Raw genomic sequence first — 21,331 nt, forward strand, 5'->3', positions numbered from 1 at the left:
TGGATTTTATCGGCTGCAGCTCCGCCTCGCCGCGTTAATGAGTTACTCGGCGAAGGAGGCCGGGCGCCAGCCAATCAGCAGCGAGCCGCTCCGGTGACGTCGCCGAGCTCCCCGAGGTGAGAGCGCCGCGCCGGGCCGGGCCGGAGCGGGCTGGGTCCGCCCTCCGGAGAGGGGCTGAATGGGGAATTGAGCGCTGGTGCCGCAAGGACACCTCGCCAAAGTGCTGATTTATTGCAGGTTTTTTTAAATGCACAGACTGGCAAAAGGGGGGAGAAAAACAAGTCTTGAGTCTAAACTTGCAAAAATGGCCATAAAGACTTAACATTAAAATTCCCTTTTGTTGAACGACTGTAATATAGTGGAATCTTATCATTCAGTCAGCGTCCTTTAATAATGCAAACTGAGAAGGTGATTTATGTATCTCCTTATCACATCTTCCAGAATCGTACTCCCGTTGTTAACTATGCGCTTAAATGAGTATAAGACTCCACTCTCCCTTTTGTTACGGAAAGGTTAATGTACTCGTCTCGGCCATGAAGCCCTTTAAGTTTAGTTTCAGCGTAATTATAACGCAAATATTCAAGGTACATTTTTCCCTAAAAAAAAGCTTAACTTGAAATGCTGATATTAATTTCTTATATAATTTAATCAGCAGTGGATAATTTATAGGAAACCTATTTTTCTCCATTCAGTGTTGTTTGATCCTCTCGAATACGAACTAAAAATATCGATCTTCCTAGAGATTAGATTAAATTGCCAGCGAGGTAAACAGACCAGCCAGCACAAATCACGACTTTTCAGACGGAGAGAAAACGCTCTAAAATCACACGATAGGGAAAAAAGAGTCACGCTTCCTGATCAGCTTTGGTCCTGCCCTTTCGTGTTTGCCCTTCAAAAAACTTACAGACCGGGAGCACGTGATTGATGCAGCTTCCGGGGGAAAAATACACGTAAAAATCACTTTCATATTCATGCTCGGCTTATGGGCCTATCAAACGGTTTATAGATCCTTAAAGTAACACTACTGGGGAGAAACTAATGTGCCCTTCAGATTGATTTAACTTGGACGAAACACTTTTCCGTTACCCTTAGCAGGTAGAAAAGGAAAAGTATGTTTAACTGTAATAGAGTTCAAAGTAAAGGCTGCCATCATATAGACAACGTGATTCTAATAACCTTCATTGAGAGTTATTAAACCAAAATATTTTGTCATGTTGGAGCTAATTACAGGGGCAGTATGAATGGACGGTATAAATGCAGCCTTCGGGTTTAGTCATTAAATTATATAAACAACAGCACCAAGCACCTCTAGATTTTCTGTTTATTTATAAAATATACCAGCATATGAGCAACCTCCTATGATGACGCATTTATGCTGCAACAGTATTTCGAAGCACAAGCACAACTATAGACAAAGGGTAACAATTTAAACAGCAGTCAAATGTAAAAGTTTGATTTTAATGATATTACAACATTTGGAGTATAGGTCTTCCGACCATACTGTAAGTTTTACATTGTAGCGTGGACTTTTTTTAATCACACTATTCACAGTGAAGCAGTTCACTTTCTTGTCTGTCCATTTCCTCATTAAATGGTGGTTATCAGAGCTGGGAGTTGGGGGTTGGAGTATGTAGTGGTAAAATGATCAATTCAGACCATGGAAGTTAGATGTCTGTAGGCAACTGGGGATGCCAGTGCCTGCTGCCACTGCAGTTTCAGTCTTGCTCCTTGCCTCTCCAGCTAGATTTTGATGCCTGCGGCAATGTGTCAGAATGCAGGTCAATGGATTGTCACCAATAATCGTTTTGAAAAAGATCAAAATATGTGAAGCTAGACGTGACAATAAATGACTGAGCAAATCAAGTTTATCTGAAATCATTTTGTTAGATCTGATGAACATGAGTGAACATTCCACATAATGTAGGCAATGTGACTGCGGTATCCTTAAGCATCTGTGGCAAGTTATATAAGACCATAAGATTTAGGAGCAGAATTAGGCCGTTTGGCCCATCGAGTCTGCTCTGCCTTTTCATCATGGCTCCTCCATTTTTCCTCTCAGCCCCAATTTCCTACCTTTCCCCCCCTCATATCCCTTCATGCCCTGACCAATTCAGAATCTATCAACCTCTGCCTTAAATATGCATAACGACTTGGCCTCCATTGCCACCTGCAGCAACAGATTCACGGCTCTCAGGCTAAAGAAATTCCTCCTCACCTCCGTTCTGAAAGGACACCCCTCTATTCTGAGGCTGTGTCCTCTGGTCTTAGACACTCCTCCCACAGGAAGCATCCTCTCCACTCTGTCAAGGCGTTTCACCATTCAATATAATAGTTTCCAATTATGTCACTCCTCATTCCTCTGAATTCCAGTGAATATAGGCACCTCTTTAGAACCCTTGTGGTCTTATGGCCTCTCCAGTTTCAGCACATCCTTTCTAAGATAAGGGGCCCAAAACTGCACACAATACTCCAAGTGAGGCCTCACTAATGCTTTATAAAGTCTCAACATTACATAATTTTCATACAGTATTTCAATATTGTGAATATATTATTTGATTAGAAAAAGATTTAATTGTGCAATTTTTCATCTGTATCACAAACAACATGAGCACCCATAGATCATAAGGACACTGGAAGAAATTCCCTGAAATTTACCTTCCAGAGTCCTTTTAGTTTAATTGTAAAAGTTACACACACTTCAGTGTATTCTGTATTTTGCAACAGGTTAAAAGTATTTCTGTAATACAATAGGGTAGCTCTGATGATTTCAACATTAAGATCAAGTCAGTTTAGCACTTCCTTATTTCAATGGACAACAACATATAAGAAATGAATCAGGGACTCTAACCATTAAACTAATTCTTGTTAAACTTGGTGTCAGGAACACAAATTTGTAAAATAAAACATAAAAAAACTTACGAATGGGCCTGCTCGTAACCCTGTTTAAAGAGAATGTGTAGCCATATGTCTGACAAAATAAGATTTTCCGTTTTCACATTTTACAGTTTTCTTTCAGACCTCAGAGGTTAATGCTCAGGAATTACTCATGCGTACTTCATATCTTATTTGGATTATGATTGCTTTCAGGATTAAAAACACGCTTATCATTGTCTGCATTTCAAGGCACATCATAGGAGTGCCATCATTGACATCAGCCATTGAAGCAGTTTTAGAGGAGTTGGCTTAAGTTTAATTGAAAGACGTGTTAAGGAGCACCTTGATGAAGAACAAAAGGAAGAGAGGGAAGCTGTTTGAAGCAAGGAATCCTAGAAATTAGGGCCTTTGCAGATTAAAGGATGATTACCAGTGGTGGAGCCATTAAATTTGGAATGCATAAGAGTCCAGAAATGAAGGAGCATGGATATCTTGTAGGATTATACAACTAAGGAGGGGTGAAGTCAAGGGAGCATTGGAAAACATTTTAAAATTAAGGGCTGCTTAATCTGAAATCATTGCAGATCATGGATCATAAACATATTGGAGGGACAGTATTTAATGTGAGCATGGACATAACAGCACTTTCAATAGCATCTGCTTTTATAACAATAGATTGTAAGGTCAAAATAGGCTAGGGATGGATTGGAATAGCCTTCTAGTGGTAACAAAGGCATGGACAAATATTTCAACAGTATATAATCTGAGACCAGGACATACATGGCCTATGTTAGGGATGTAGAAATAAACTGTCCTAGTGATGATGTGAACATGCATTTAAGAGCACAGCTGTGTGTCAAATAGTTACAGGGCTTGTGGCATTGAAACATGTCAAAAGGTTTCTTTTACATTTGGAACATTTGAAAATAATGGAATTTTAGTTGAATAATCAAAGTGAAAGCCAATTTTATTGTCACATGCATAAATGCAGATATGCCCTGATGGAATGAAAAAAAATTGCAGTAGCGTCACAGGCACATCGCATCATATAATCAGCATTCAGCTAGAAAAATGTAAACTAAACATAATTCATACAGAAGTTTAACAGGAAAAGCAACAGTCTATTCACATTAAACAACAGGAATTCTGCAGATGCTGGAAATTCAAGTAATACACATCAAAGTTGCTGGTGAACGCAGCAGGCCAGGCCGCATCTCTAGGAAGAGGGACAGTCGACGTTTCAGGCCCAGACTCTTCATCAGACCCTGAGTTCTGATTAAGGGTCTCGGCCTGAAACGTCGACTGTACCTCTTCCTAGAGATGCTGCCTGGCCTGCTGCGTTCACCAGCAACTTTGATGTGTATTACCTGAGTCTATTCACATTACTGTTTAACATTTCCTGCCTTTTTCAAATCATTTCATTTCCATTTTTCACAACTATCCCAGCCCTAGCAATTTTATAAAAATGTTGGGATTACAATAAACTCTTTTTCTGGGATTTCTTAACCCAGGCATTTATGGTTGCAAGTTCAAGTTTGCTTGCCAATCAAGATGGCCTGATAACTCAAGCTGGAAAATTGATCAGTTTTTTATCTCAGCCACTAGATGGAGGATCTTTCCAGAGTGGAATGTTGAACATGTAACTTAACAAAAGCAGGCATAAGTTATTTGTCCTTTTTTTTTGAAAAAAAGCATTTCTATCAGCTGATCAGGCAGAAGATTATAGGACAATAATTTACAGAATACTCTAAAGTTCAGCTGCTCTTCTTATTTCTCAAAGAAGCTTGTAGAACACTAAAAACATTATGGGGGAACTGAGAATAAAAATAAAGGAAAAAAAATTAGTTGTGGCAATGGAAATAAAAGACCATAAGATATAGGAGCAGAAATAGGCAATTTGGCCCATCAAGTCTGCTCTGCCATGTCATCATGGCTGATCCATTATTCCTCTCAGCCCCTATCTCCTTCCTTCTCCCTGCATCCCTACATTCTTTGACCTATCAAGGGAATATGGAGAGAAGGCAGGAGATTGGGACTGAGAGGAACAATGGATCAGCCATGATGAAATGGCGGGGCAGACTCGATGGGCCAAATAGTCCGCTTCTGCTTCTATATCTTATGGTCTTATATTTCCATTGTCACATCTAAGTTAGTTTTTTTTTCTTTATTTTGTTTCTGAGTTCCTCCATAATGCTTTTAGTGTTCTGCAAGCTTCCTTGAGAAATAAGGAGAGCAGCTGAACTTTAGAGTATTCTATAAATGTATATATGAAGATTCTGGAATCTTCCTAACCCAGATATAAAATTCAGAATGGCTGCCAAGTTCAGAACAAAAAATAACCACATTGATCCCCAAAGGTGACTATCTAAAAAAACCTAACACACTTGAACAAAGGCTTGTGACAAACATTGATTCAAGTTGACTGGATAAGTTAAACTTTTTTTTCACTTATATCTACAGAAATTTATGTATGTGATTGACAATCACCTTCTGCCCTGTTTTTGTTTACTTAAAAATGAAACCAGTGATTGAAGGATGCTACACAAAAGGAATAACAGGTAACTTGCGATAACTGAGGTAAAACTATTTTGAATATTCCCTCAAAATATAATGTTTGAAAATGAATTCATAAAATTATAAATCATTTTAACTTTTATTTTCCATGGATCATAGACATTAGTAGAATTTATTGTCCATTAGGCTACTTCTGTAGAAAGTTAATGAGTCTGGAGTTATACATAGGCCGGATCAGTTGAACAAAATAGATTTCCTTCTCAAGGGACGTTTATGTGCCAGAGCTTTTATTTATAGACTCTATTTTGCTATCGGGAAAGACGATATTGCTTTTTGTAGGCACATAAGGGCCTACAAAAAACAAAAAGAAAAATGATTAGTTATAGAAACATAGAAAACCTACAGCACAATACAGGCCCTTCAGCCCACAAAATTGTACCGAACATGTCCCTACCTTAGAAATTACTAGGGTTACCCATAGCCCTCTAGTATAGACTCCACACAGACAGGACCCACGATCAGGACTGAACAACATTATATGGCTCAGAAATAGCACTTCCACGTTTCACCATGCTGAGACTGCTATATAGTAAAATAACATGTAAGCATTTGTGTCTTTGAATATAATCACTAATATTAATATTGCAAAATTAACAATGAAACATTTTGACAACTTTTAAGTTAACAACACTATTGTAGACATTCAGAATTTGCTTTTCAAAGTGTCAGATGTCAGAACGATGATTAATTCACAGAAACCAGAAACCATAAATATGCTCCATTCACCTCACCCTCAAGTGGACAACTCATAACTTTTAAAAAATGTTTCTTAATATTACTCCTACAACATGTCAGCATAACAGAAGGCTTCGCTTGGGATCTTTGAGAGTGAAATACTTGTGGCTGGAATTCTGGGTCCTGAACCTTTAGGAATCAACCGTAGAACACTGTTTTTGATGCTAGCAGGACAGTCTAGGACAAACAAAAAAGGAGACATTTATTTTTTCTATCATTCCTCCAGGGCATATGTGGACTGGACTCATTTTTTTCACTGCTTTGAAGAAGCATAGTCTGGAGATGATGAATTTTTCCGTGAAAACCTCTATCCCTTTATTCCATCAGACTGTCCAAGGTGAACAGTTTGACATTGCAAAGCAGTCAATTGAACTTCCAAAATTGTTTGCAAAGACTGGTAATAATGAAACAGTACTCCAGACAATTCAGAGAACACTTGAGTAAAGAGTTAAAAAAAAAATCATAGTGGGGGTGAAATCATCTTCATCTACAGCTGCAAAGACCAACTCAAGAGCCTAGCTTTTAAATGAATCTGCTTTTAGTTCATCAGACCTTATTGAAGTTCCAAGGAACTCCACACAAACACAGCAGGAAAGCACTGAATCAAAATACAGATTTTACTTATTTGGTTTATTTAGACCCTTCATGGCTGACCACTTGTCTATCAAATCACTTCACAACCTTCTCTATTGTAACTGGGACAATCCCAGTTTGTCCACGCTCACTAATGTAACTACAGTCTCTTCTGCACCTCTCTATGGTATTTGAAAAATGTTGCCTAGAATTGTAGTTGAACCAGTGTTTTACGGGGTTTCAATATAACTACTTTTCCATCTGTCTATTTTCAAAGACAAAGATCAGGTATACATTTTAGCTGCCTTCAGTTTGTCCTGATCACTTTAATAATACGCAGATTTATGCCATTGAATGTTTCTGTTCCTATCCCTACTTGGAATAGCAACCTTTAGATTATATTACTTCTTGTTGTCCTTCCCATGAAAATGTACTAAGTTGTTCTTCTCAGCATTACATTTCCTCTAGTTTGTTTGCTCATTTCACCGCAGATGTGGTCTGGGTTAGAACAGAAAAGAGATGAACCTATTGGATCAGTATTCAGGAGCACGAACGTAAATATCATCATGGCAGTGGTCTTTCTTTCAACTACCCCTATGGTTTTCAGTAGTTTATGGCCAGCTAGAGAAGACAAATCTCAGAGTTGTATTCTACATACATACTTTGAGAATAAAATGAATCTTTGAACTTTTGAGGGGTTCTGACCTCTTTACCTAGTCTAACCCACAAATACTGTACCTTCAGATTCACCATTTTGACTGACTCTGAAATAGTCATTAAATTCAGTAACAAAGCACTAATTAATTAGGGACCTATAGCATTGAACAATAAATGCCAGTATTGCTAGTAACATTCATATCCTGTGAATGAATATATAAAATCTCATCAAATGTTGTTCATTATCCTCAGGTTTACCACATGTACAAATTTTTAAATTGTGCCGTATATACCCAAGATGCAAATAATTATTTCTTAAGTAAACTAACTGCATACTGCCATCCAATTTGGAGCACAATCATTCACCACTATTACCTACCCATCTTCAAATGAAATTGATATGCTACTACTGCCCTTCATGGTCTTCAATTTTGAATGCAAGCCTATTATGGTGTTCCACAGGGATCAGTGTTGGGGCCGCTTCTTTTTACATTGTACATCAACGATTTGGATTATGGAATAGATAGCTTTGTGGCTAAGTTTGCTGACGATATGAAGAATGGAGGGGCCGGTAGTGCTGAGGAAACGGAGAGTCTGCAGAGAGACTTGGATAGATTGGAAGAATGGGCAGAGAAGTGGCAAATGAAGTACAGTGTTGGAAAGTGTATGGTTATGCACTTTGGCAGAAAAAATAAATGGGCAGACTATTATTCAAATGGGGAAAGAATTCAAAGTTCTGAGATGCAACGGGACTTGGGAGTCCTCGTACAGGATTCCCTTAAAGTTAACCTCTAGGTTGAGTCGGTAGTGAAGAAGGCGAATGCAATGTTGGCATTCATTTCTAGAGGAATAGAGTATAGGAGCAGGGATGTGATGTTGAGGCTCTATAAGGCGCTGGTGAGACCTCACTTGGAGTACTGTGGGCAGTTTTGGTCTCCTTATTTAAGAAAGGATGTGCTGACGTTGGAGAGGGTACAGAGAAGATTCACTAGAATGATTCCGGGAATGAGAGGGTTAACATATGAGGAACGTTTGTCCGCTCTTGGACTGTATTCCTTGGAGTTTAGAAGAATGAGGGGAGACCTCATAGAAACATTTCGAATGTTAAAAGGCATGGACAGAGTGGATATGGCAAAGTTGTTTCCCATGATGGGGGAGTCTAGTACGAGAGGGCATGACTTCAGGATTGAAGGGTGCCCTTTCAGAACAGAAATGCGAAAAAATTTTTTTAGTCAGAGGGTGGTGAATCTATGGAATTTGTTGCCACGGGCAGCAGTGAAGGCCAAGTCATTGGGTGTATTTAAGGCAGAGATTGATAGGTATCTGAGTAGCCAGGGCATCAAAGGTTATGGTGAGAAGGCGGGGCAGTGGGACTAAATAGGATAAAATGGATCAGTTTATGATAAAATGGCGGAGCAGACTCGATGGGCCGAATGGCCTACTTCTGCTCCTTTGTCTTATGGTCTTATGGTCTAACTTATCAACCATTGTCCTCTTTGTTATCTTATCAAAAACTCAGATGAGTTAAGCTTTAAACAGTCATTGTTGTTTCCTTTATTAATCTACCCTTGTCCAAGTAGCTATTAACTTGGTTCCAGAATATATTTTCCAGTAGTTCCCCACTCTCAAAATTAATTAAACGAACTAGCCTGTAGCTGCCCGGTTTCATCTGCCAGCATTCTTTAAGCTTTCTCCTACTTATAATGTATTTGGCAGCAGCAGCATTTTTATTAAGGACTGATACAAGGTACTTATTTAGTATCCCTTGCCATACCTCAGGCTTCCATGTTTAAATATAAAACTCTATTTTGTTCCCATATCTGCCCTTACTACCTATTGACAATTTATATGTCTATAGGTTTTGTTTTTTCTTATGTGAATTAGTATATATTTATATACTGTCTTTTCCATATTTTTCTTTTTCTTTTCACTTTCCATTCGATCTTTCCAAATACAGCCTGATTCTTATTAGTACATGTTGAGCTCCCCTTTTTCTGAAATGTTCAGGGCCGGAAGTGTTTTGGATTTCAGATTTTTTCAGATTTTGTAATATTTGCATCTATATAAAGAGACACCTTGGGAATGGGACACAAATCTGAACACAAAATCCATTTACGTTACATTTACAGCTTATTCATATACCTTGAAGGTAGTTTATACAATACAAGGTATTTCTGATAATTTTGTGCCTGAAACAATAATGTGTACACTGAACCATCAAAAAGGTAAACTATCACTACCTCAGCCACCTAGGTAGACAGTCAGTGGCATTGCTATCATTCCCAACTCTGAATTTATGTGATACCAGTAAGCAGTCTTTATCTTACATTTGTTCATAACACATATGTACTGATACAGCCACTCAGTGTGTTACATGTTCATCAGCAACAATCTTGGCAAACTCAATGAATTTCTCTGTAGACACTTTATCACCACAAATCTTATCACCACAAATCTTAATCCAAGTTTAATCAAGTGTCTTTTTTTAAATTTCTGCAACCAGCCTGGTGAATGTTCACAGTTACCTTCAATATTTCAGTTTGTCATGAGAGATCTTTGCTTGTCTATTGATCAGCATACCATTAAGCGGCATATGTTCACTCTAACGCTGCCGAATCCACTCTTCCAATATACGATTGAGACCTTCATTTTTCACTTTATGCAGAGTTTTTCTATTTTTCATTACCTTCTGTTCAATACACATGTAAACTCACTTCTCAGAATTGTCTGTGGTGCGCAGAGACCTGCACATTGCCTGGGAACCTTCCCAGCACCTTGTGGAATTTTCCATTTGTGACATCATGTCAGTGCTCAAAAAAAGATCAGATTTCCTAGGTTTTTGAATAAGGGGTACCCAACCTGTATTAACAAAATAACATCTTTCAAAGATCAGATTTTTCTTTTTCATCCTACCTCATTTATTTCAAATGCCCTGACTTTGGTCTTTTGTAGTCATAGAAATATATCCAGACAGTATACAAGTCTTCGCTTTAAGAACAATTTGTTGTTCACTCACATTTTTGCCTGTAGTCTTTGATTCCAGATGGCCTAATCTTTATTGAAATTGACTTTTCTTCAATTAAGTATTTTTACTCTAAATTACATCTTGTGGTTTTTTATAGTGAATTTAAACCTAAATTCTTCCTCACTGACAATTGCATCACTTGATCCATCACATTATTTGAAAGTAGATCCAGCAAAACCTCCTTTCTCATTGGATCAGAAGCAAACTATTAAACAAACATACAGTACTCTGCGAGGGATTTAAAGGCATACAAGATTTTGAGAGCAAAACACTTGAGATTGATTTGGCAGATGTTGAGAGGGTTTTTGGTTTATCTGCAGAATCTGGGACGAGGAAATATTACATCAAGAAATTATATCAATTATTAAAGACTGAGAAATTTCTTTGGAATTCATCACTTCAGAGGGCCATATTTGTTAGTAGTTGAATATATTAAATAGCAAGATTCGTGTTTGGCACTTTGGAGAACTGGACAGAAGAGTGGCCATGAAAAGTGGAGCAGGATTAAAAGGCCCTTTGTAACTCCAAGTAATTCTTATGTTTTTATTTGCTTACAGAAAACTTTCTGAACTCACTTTACATAATCCTCTCTATCTTATCCCTCACCATATTGTGACTGCAATATTTATTAGACTAGTTGAACTCCACTTACAGTTCTTGAAATCTCTGTAATTTTCTCATTTTTGTCTATAAATCTTCCATCATGTAGCCTGTATTGTTTCTTAACATTAATCTTAAAGTTTCTGCCCCTTACACTCAAATATATCCACTCTTTCCAGCAATAGAATATTGTACTTTATCGAAATTGCCAAATTTTTCACATCTTTCCTACCTTTCTTGAACACACTAATGGCTTTTTGTGGTTGCATTTGTGAAACCAAGCTTCTTGGGAACTTACATTCACTGTAAGGCTATCTTCTTTTGCTTTTCTTGTATTCCCTTTCAGTCTAATTCCATTGACAAAATCACACTGTAGCTCATTTTAGTCCTTCTCAGTCCCCCATGCATCTTGTTTCTCCTTTAAGTACAAATACTAGAAATCTGAACCAAATGAGTCAAGCAGCATCCATTGGATAAAAGAAGTTAACAATTTAGGCTGACCTGAAATATTAGCTCAGTTTCTCCACGCACAGATGCTGTCAGATCTGGTGAGTATTTCTAGTATTTTCTGTTGTCTTGCCCTTTTCACTGCTACATCCTGGCACTCATCCTCCTTTTAGATGAGGATAAATACTCCACTGAGTATTACTGAGTCTGTCTCTAAGGCCGTCGATACCAACCCTGTTGTAAAACAACTTGTTCAACCTCAATAGGTTCTATCTTTCAGAAATCATGCCTAATGCCTTGTCTAAAGCCTTCCCTCCCATAATGCCTCTTTGTTTATTTGTTTAAAGCAACATACACAAAATGCTGGAGGAACTCAGCAGGCCAGGCTGCATGTATGGAGAGGAATAAACAGTCGACGTTTTGAGCCAAGACCCTTCATCAAGACTTTGACCCAAAATATCGACTGTTTATTCCTCTCCATAGATGCAGCCTGGCCTGCTGAGTTCCTCCAGCATTTTGTGTGTGTTATTCTGGATTTCCAGCATCTGCAGACTCGCTTGTGCTTTTGTTTGTTTGTTTTATCCTATTTCTGTGTTTGCTATCACATGACTCCAGAGCCCATATTCCATAAATTACTACTTTTGAATTCCTGCTTCTTAATCTTTCTCCTGGTTCCCTTATATATGTGTACTTGATTTAATTTCTCTTTTTGCCACTGCTGCTGATAGCATTAAGGACTGTTATCTCAGGGTTACAGAGCTGAGCTGTGTATTGTCACTCGGGTTGGGAGGGTAGCGGGGAACTTTCCCAACGAGACAAAATATATGCCTGCTTCAATAATATCATTAGTGCAATGTCATGTGTTTACTCAGAGATTAGAAAGCACCATATAATGGAAGCCAGCAGAGATGATAACTAAAAGTGATCGGTTTCTCTGGAAAGGAAGTTCCGGAAAATTCAATGGTGGAGATATGTATATCCAGATAAGGAGAGTGACAACTAACGTAGAGTTTAGCAGATGCCAGAGCTGTCATACTGTCACATGTATGAAATTTTAATAAGGCAGCCTTGGTTCTCAGGATATTCTGTTCATCCTTATCATCATTCGTCAAATAAGGCAAATGCAGTTTTATCCTAAAAGGAACTCCAGTTTTACTGGAGGTGGTTATACATCTCCAAACACCCCAAATCCTCAAGCTATTGGTGTCACACAATGGATTATAATTTTTGAAAAAGGATTGCAGTACTGCACTTACAGTCTCTCATTTCAAAATAGCATTATCTTTCTTATACCCATCTTTTAATGGATAATCAGTATTTGATGTGCTCAGCTAAAATAGAGAGCTGGATGTTGACTGAATTAGTATTATGTCAATATATCATAATGTAAATGGCACACATCTGATTAGTTCAGGCATTGGTAGTTGCATGCAAGTAGTTACACCCGATCTATGGGTCCACAACAATTTCTTCACAACGTGACCCTCTAGAAATTAGACAATTTAGAAATAATGAAAAAATGAATAACTTTGTGATTTACATCAAATGGTGAATTAATTCATATAGAATAGTAACCATAATCAAAGTTTGACTGAGAAGTAAGAGCCTTCCCTTACAGTAGAACTGTCTACTAAAAATCAGCATTCATTTCTTATTCTAGACAGGTATTGGTGCAGTGGTAACATATGATTATATATTCAAAGTGGGGAGCTAACAATTTTCAAAGCATCTCACCGGTTAAAGTCTATTTCTTAGTGTTTTTCCAGGCATATCTTTTATCAGTATTACACTTATGTGTGTGATGCATGAATCTGTTGTATTACTTGCATCTAAAGCTGACAATCTCAAAGACAAGTAGACCTTCTGAGGGAAGTTAATGTGATGAAGATTGCCATCTCTCTGCAGTATAATGCATGTGTGGAGGAGCGTAGCTAATTTTCTGAGAGACTACATCATTTATTAGTACTGGCAAGAGCCACTGTGCTTCATAATGTGAAGATCTATTAATTTCAGTATCATGTTTATTTCCAGAACATTCTTTTCAGACTAAATCAAGGTCAATATTAAATATTTAATTTAAGTCAGGCATTGCTTCATTTGAATTCAGCAATATTTCTGTTAATAGCTAAAACTGCTGTTTCTTCTGTGATAATATCTTTAAATTATGTGTTTCATGACCTTTACAATCCAAAACATTCATTGCACATTTTTTTGGCTTGGAAACTCTACTGAGTAATATAATATTTTATGCAGTAAAGGGCAGTTCCTTAAAATGAAGTCCTACTTATGGGGCATCTATTCACAGAAGTTGATGGGCACATGCACGTAAGTCATTCTGCTACAGAAATTTGTTTTCTCTTTTTCTGAGTTGAGATTAAAGCCTGGACCTGAAGCATTAACTCTGTTTCACTTTTCACAGGCATCTCATGATGAGTGTTTCTTACATTTTCTGTTTTTATGTCAGATATGTTTCTCTTTTGATTTTAGTCATGGTATTAAATTCTCATTTTGACATCATCTGCATAAATTCTCCCACACATGAGGTCCAAGCCATACTCAGCCAGTCCTGACCATACCAGGGCTGCAGCAGGGGTACCTGAGATCACCATCTTCCTCCAGTTAGGTTATTTCTGTAAAGGTTAGCTTTATTTGTCAAATATACATTGAAACATACAGTGAAATGCAACATTTGTGTTAACGACCAGCACAGTCCAAGATATGCCAGGGGAGTCCGCAAGTGTCGCCATGCTTCTGGTGCCAAAATAGCATGCCTACAACTTCCTAACCCTAACTCAAAAGCTTTTGGAATGTGGGAGGAAACTGGAGTACACAGAAAAAACCCACATTGTCACGGGGAGAATGTTAAGCTCCTTGCAGACAGTGGCAGGAGTTAAATCCCGATCTTAGATCTTGCACTGTAAAGCATTATGCCAACTGCTCTTCATTGTTAATGTTTCACCCAACACCTTCACACTTTTCCATCCCCTAAGTGGATGTTTACACATGTCCCAACAGACCTTCCCACACTATAATTATTTCTAGAGAAAAAATACCCTACTCCATCCCTGCATTACTTGTGAGAAGCAGAACCTGTTGGGACTTTATGTTCAGTTTTAAACAGATCTGGATAATTATGCAATTGGCAAGGGCAAATGAAAAAGAATTTAAGTTTAGGCAGAATGGCCATTGTGGGACTGGACAGGGTTAGAGTGGCTTAGGCTCAAGAGACTTTGATGAGAAGAGGCAGAGGTTAGGTTGAAATTTCTGAAAAGTATATCTTTATTTATTATTGCATAAGTACAGCAGCGAGAATGGATCCCAGGGCAGTACTGTGCTCCTGTTGCATGATGTGGGAAGTCTGGGAGACTTACAGGGTCTCTGATGCCTACATCTGCGAGAAGTGCATCTGGCTGCAGCTCGTTACGGTGACTATGTTAGGGAATTGAAGCTAGAGCTGGATAGTCTATGGCTCATTTGGGAGAAAGAGGAATTTATGGATAGGAGCTACAGAATGGCAGCCACACTCAAGCTGCAAGAGGCAGACAGCTGGGTGACTGTTAGGAGAGGGAATAGGCAGACAATGCAAAGAATCCCTGTGGCCATTCCCCTCAATAACAGGTATAATGCTTTGGATGCAGAGGAAAGTCGCAGCATTGGGGTCGCTGGCACTGAGTCTGGCTCTGTGACTCAGAAGGGAAGAGGAAGAAGAGGAGAGCAGTGGTGATAGGAGATTCGATAGTTAGGGGAACAGACAGGAGATTCTATGGACATGAAAGAGAATCCTGGATGGTGTGTTGCCTCCCAGGTACCAGGGACAGGGACGTCTCGGATCGGGTTCATGGCATTCTGAAGGAGGAGGGTAAGCAGCTGGGAGTAATGGTACATATTGGTGAAGGAATGAGGTCCTGAAGAGCAAATATGGAGCTAAGTAGGAAGCTAAAAAGCAGAACATTGAGTAGTAATCTCTCGATTGTTACCTGTGACAAGTGCCAGTGAGGGTAGAATACGATGACATGCCAGAAGAACTGGTGCAGGAGGCAGGGTTTCAGATTTATGAATCATTGGGATCTCTCTTGAGGAAGTTATGACCTGCACAAAGGGGGAGCATGAGGAGGAACCAATATATTTGCGGTCAGGTTTGCTAGAGTTTTTTTTGGGGGAGTGGTTAAATTAGATTGGCAGGGAAATGGGATCAGTGATAGTTCAGAGAATGGAGCAGTTAGTGTAAAGGTAGCTGCAATGTGTAAAGAGACTGTGAGGAAGGACAGGCAGAGGGCAGGGCATAAGTGAAATCAGTTGGAAGTCTTGTGTCTAATGCGAGAAGTATTGGAACAATGGTGATAACTAGAGCTTGGATCAGTACACACAACTACAATATTGTGTTCATTACAGAGACTGTCTGTCACAAGAACAGGGATGACTGCTAGATATTCTGGGATTTAGAAGCTCCAAAAGGACAGGGAGGGAGGAAAAGAGGTGGGGCATCGTATTGCTAATCAGGGATGGGTGTAAGATCATTCACCTGTCACAGTCTTCCAATTTCATCTCCTCCCTCCTCCCCTACCTGGCACCTCCTAGCACTACCTGCTTGTTATCTTATACCCTTCTGCAGCCCACCAATTGTTTTGGAATCCTTCCTTGTTGCTCCCCTTCTCCTCTCTACTCTAGCCATATCACCTATCCACTCTCAGCCTTGATACAGGGTTATGACCTGATACATTAACAATTCCTTTCTTCCCACAGATGCTGTTCAACCTGCTGTGTTTCTCCAGCAGACTGTTGTTACTCCATTAATATTACACCACTTATGGCAGGACACCAGTCAAATTCCTGTGGACATTTTGATATTCTGATGGCTTAATGGATCATTATCTCTCCTGGAAATATGTAGTCTCTATGATAACATCTCATTTATGGCAGCAGATGGATCTTGATGATTGTCCTCGTTAATTTCAGTCTAAGGAAATTCAACAAAACTTTCTAGCCCTAATTTCTGTCTAGTGGTTCTTAATCATCAAATGAAGACACAATCGGGCTCTGCTACAATGCCTGTTGTTTTCAACTGCCTGCTTAAAACTTAAATTTCAGGAGACTCATCATCGTTTTCATTTCAACCATCCGTATCCTTTCACTAAACATATGATCGTTAAGAACGTTTAAACTTCTTGAAACAATTGCAATGAAATGCATGATGGAGATGGCTGGATCCAGCTCCAAACTGTTTTCAGTTGTTGATTTGTGGTCTTACTGAGTCTTCCAGGATCAGTGTACAAAATAACATAGCATCCAAGTCACTTCACTCACTGAAAGGACAATCAGAATCTGGGTCACTGCTTCTCAGTGGCTCATTAGAAACGGGGTTCAAGATTCAAACTCAGGAGTAACTCAAGAACCATAATGGCCATGTGGCCAAATTTCCAAGCCTAAGTCAGGATTTCTGCCACTGCAAAACTATACTAATTCATTGTTTGGAAATCTCAAGAATTCAGAATCTGGATCACTGGGTAATATTTCCTGCACTTTTTCAAATGCACTACCGCCCTGTTTTCTGCATGCCTTTTAAACACCAATGTCCCAGTACTCCCTTTGAATTAGTTGGGCCCCTTTTGTCAAGCTTCCTTTATCTGTCATTGATGCCCCGCTTCGCATGCTCCTTTAAGCTCATAGGACCCTGTTTCCCATGCTCCCTTTAAGCATATCAGGGCCGTTTTCCCCCGGTTGTTCCTTTAAGCTTACTAGGTTCACTGGATAATACATTGCAGTGTAAAATCTAAAAGTGACTCTACCTTCTTAGAAGTTTGCAAAGATTCAGCATGTAATCTTAAACTTTGACAAGCTTCTACAGATGTGTAGTGAAGAGTATATTGACAGGTTGCATCAGGGCATGGTATAGAAACACCAATGCCCTTGAATGAAAAAGCCTAAAAACAGGGGATACAGTCCAGTCCATCACGGGTAAAGTCCTCCCCACCATTCAACACATCTACATGGAATATAGTCGCAGGAAAGCGGCATCCATCATCAGGGACCTTCATCATCCAGGCCATGCTTTCTTCTCACTACTGCCATCAGGAAAGAGGTACTGGAGCCTGGGGACCCACACCACAACATTCAGGAACAGTTATTACCACTCAACCATCAGGTTCTTGAACCAGACGATATAACTTAACTCTCCCTATCACTGAACCCTTCCCACAAACTATGGACTCACTTTCAAGGAAGGACTCTTCATCTCATGTTCTTGATAGTTATTGCTTATTTATTATATTATTATTTCTTTTTACTCTCTTATGTATTTGCACATTGGTTGTCTATCCCTCCTGTTGGGTGCTATCTTTCCTTGATTCTATTGTGTATCTTGTATTTACAGTGAATGCCTGCAAGAAAATAAACCTCAAGGTTGTGCTGTATATGGTGACATATATGTACTTTGATAATAAATTTATTTTGAACTTTGAAGAAGTGTAAATAGTGCATCAGTGTATTAATAGGAGTGATATCAAACCTGATGGTTGAGTGGTTGAGTCCACAAAATCTGCCAATCCAACACCATTAAAAGTTTTTATTATTTAGTTTTACTATACTTTGCAGGATTGGTGTTGAATGCATCATCCTCTGCTTCTTATCTAGACTATAATTAATCTGATGCAACATTTGATAAAATGGGAAATTTACAACCTTCTGCATTAATGGGCTGTTATTACTGTCTACCACACAAAGGTAACTCTTTTTCAGGCAACACCCTACAAACAACTGGTAACTCCAGCCTACAGGAGCTATAACTCTCTATAGTTTATGGGTTGCCCTGTAATTTGCCAGGTTGCAAAGCAACGCTTGTCTTCTTCACCTAAGATATTACTGCATTGTAAGTGCCACCATTCCTCTAGAGAGAAGTAACTACTGTGACATATGTGGGTTCTTCAGCAATGTCGTACTTATATTTGTATCAACAAAATGATCCAAATGTTCAGGAAGGATAGACCTCACCATTAGCACCCTCTCCCTAGCCAATATTCACAGCACTGAGGCCCTAATACATAGCTTAGGGCATTTGGCAGGCTAGGTTGTTTGCATATCTGACTCCAGGCTCCAAAGCAGATATTTGATTCTGAGTTCTGTCATGGGTGAAGGTTACCAGGCAAAGAGAGGAAAAGTTTCTCAAAGCCTCATTGAAGCAATGTAATGTCCCCACTGGTTTCTCTTGCTCATGATCCCTCAAAGTGGAGATGAAGCTTCAAGGATGGTACTGAGAATCTCAAGGCCACACAGAAGTACTGCATAAATTGTGTATACCTCATAAATTACACCCCATGCCTATCCCATCAGGTGCCTCCTACCCCACCTGTGAAAGATAAGCCTACAGTTCCCACATTGGCTTCATCAACCACCTCAGATCTCACAAAACAAGTCTGTCAGCCAGTTATTCTTGATTCCAAAGGATTGCCAAAGAGAAGACCATTACTTAGATGTGTAGTTTGGTAAAACTCAATTATCCAAATATTACTTCCAACTTATACCATTCCATTATTAGAATAATTGATAAATAGCTTGTAGTTCCCTTATAGTTCCAAAAATAACAACAGTCTTTTGAAAAAAAGACATTGAACTTTTGCAGGATAATAGGAAAAAAGATCATTATTTTAGATGTTGCCGATTCCGGTTCTTTGGGAAAAATTTTCCCCTGCCCTACTACAAGTTCTGTCAATAAGCAGCTGCTGCCCTGTGTTGTTTGTGATGTGTTTCAGATAACTCACAGAACAGTACTATAAGAGAATTGATGGCAAAAATCCTTGTGGAATTGCAAATGTAAACATCTCAGCACTATGATGAACATCTTAAATCTACTGAGAAAATAATACGGTTATACTCAAAATATTAGAATTTGCAAAATCTGTATAAGACTTGCACACACATTTCATGAGAATAAAAATACTTTTTATGTGAAATTATGTAAATGAAGATGAATTCTGTCATCCTGGTTATATGTTTTGCTTTGGGTTAATATAATTTTCTATTAAATTCTTTTAATTTATCTATTCTTCTTTAAGAGGGTCAAAACTTAAAATGATTTTACCAACCACATCAATAATGACGGGAGAGCTCATAGAAACATTTTGAATGTTAAAAGGCATGGACAGAGTGGATGTGGCAAAGTTGTTTCCCATGATGGGGGAGTCTGGTACGAGAGGGCATGACTTAAGGATTGAAGGGCACCCTTTCAGAACAGAAATGCGAAGAAATTTTTTTAGTCAGAGGGTGGTGAATCTATGGAATTTGTTGCCACGGGCAGCAGTGGAGGCCAAGTCATTGGGTGTATTTAAGGCAGAGATTGATAGGTATCTGAGTAGCCAGGGCATCAAAGGTTATGGTGAGTAGGCAGGGGAGTGGGACTAAATAGGAGAAAATGGATCAGCTCATGATAAAATGGCGGAGCAGACTCGATGGGCCGAATGGCCTACTTCTGCTCCTTTGTCTTATGGTCTAATACATTTTCTCAGCCCAATGTTTTAAATTGAGATTTCATTGAGGATTGGTTCCTTGGTGCTTTGAAGATACTAAATCAGAATTAGAATCAGGTTTATTATCATCAGCATGTGACGTGAAATTTGTTAACTTAGCAGCAGCAGTTCAATGCAAAATATAATCTAGAAGAGAAAAAAAAGAAAATAAAAATAATTATAAATAAACAAGTAAATCAATTACAGTATACATATATTGAATAGATCTTTTAAAAACATGCAAAAAACAGAAAATACTGTATATTGAAAAAGTGAGGCAGTGTCGAAGGATTCAATGTCCATATAGGAATCAGATGGCAGAGGGGAAGAAGCTGTTCCTGAATCACTGAGTGTGTGTTTAAAAAGAGACTTTCACTTTTAAAATATATCTTTTTCAATCATACCTCATTTAAAATAGTTTGAATCTATTATTAACTGGATAAGAAATACAATTTCTAGCATTAAAATATTGCTGACATTGAGACATTTCCCACAGTTTATGCACTGATGACGTGAAAAATGTTCGTACGTAACTGCATTAAAATTAATCCATAATCTTTGGTGTCCAGGCACATCTGCACCTGTGGTGATGCTTCCCCATTTTATGCACTGCTGCCTGGGAGTTGCTAAGAGGTCAGTGTATATCACAGCATGACAGAGAAATTAGCCAAAAATGTGAAATAAAAACAGAAAATGCTGGAAATACACAGCAGGTTAGTCAGTATCTGTGGGGACATAAATAATTAACATTGTAGATTGCGCTATGTTGGATATACAGCATGAACAGGCCTTTTGACAGAACCTGTCACTTGGACCTCCTTCTATATTTCCATTTCAGAATCTATCAGTATGACCCAGAATTCCCTTCTTCCTCAAATATTTGTTCAGTCTCTCCTTTGTATCTGCACTATTCACTTCAATGACTCCCAGTGGCAGTGTGTTCCATATTCAGGTAGATGACTATTGGAACTAGGGAAAATTGCAGAGAAAGGGGACAGGTAGAGAGAAGTAAAAAGAAGAATATCAGTCAGATGGTCAAAAGAGATTAAATAACACAAGAAGTGGTGGTGTCAGCTGCAAGAAGGTGGTGTAGGCTAGTATAAACCAACAGAAGTGTCTGGAGAAGATGTAATTGAGAGATGTATGAAATCCAAAGTATCTGAACAGAGGAGAGACAGAGAGAGAGAGAGAAAAAAAGAGATGAACTGCTAGAAATGTGAAATAAAAAACTGGAAAGGTGGATTATCTAAAATTGTTGAATTCAATGTTGGGTTCTTTTATTTTATTAAGTGCAATTGTGAACAATAGCTAGATCAGAAATGCTGATCAAGTCAACTAGTTCCCAAAG

General features: G+C 38.6%; 1 long non-coding RNA gene across 1 annotated transcript; it reads left to right on the plus strand.

Annotated features, from left to right (window-relative positions):
- The first annotated feature begins 59 nt into the window (after positions 1 to 59).
- LOC134348011 (uncharacterized) lies at positions 60 to 18,017 on the plus strand. Its single transcript, XR_010018322.1, has 3 exons — positions 60 to 116; positions 5,335 to 5,432; positions 16,229 to 18,017. It is a non-coding gene; the product is annotated as an uncharacterized LOC134348011 (long non-coding RNA).
- Positions 18,018 to 21,331: the final 3,314 nt, after the last annotated feature.

The sequence above is a fragment of the Mobula hypostoma genome, chromosome 6 (assembly GCF_963921235.1).
Source record: "Mobula hypostoma chromosome 6, sMobHyp1.1, whole genome shotgun sequence".
NCBI classification, from domain to species: Eukaryota; Metazoa; Chordata; class Chondrichthyes; order Myliobatiformes; family Myliobatidae; genus Mobula; species Mobula hypostoma.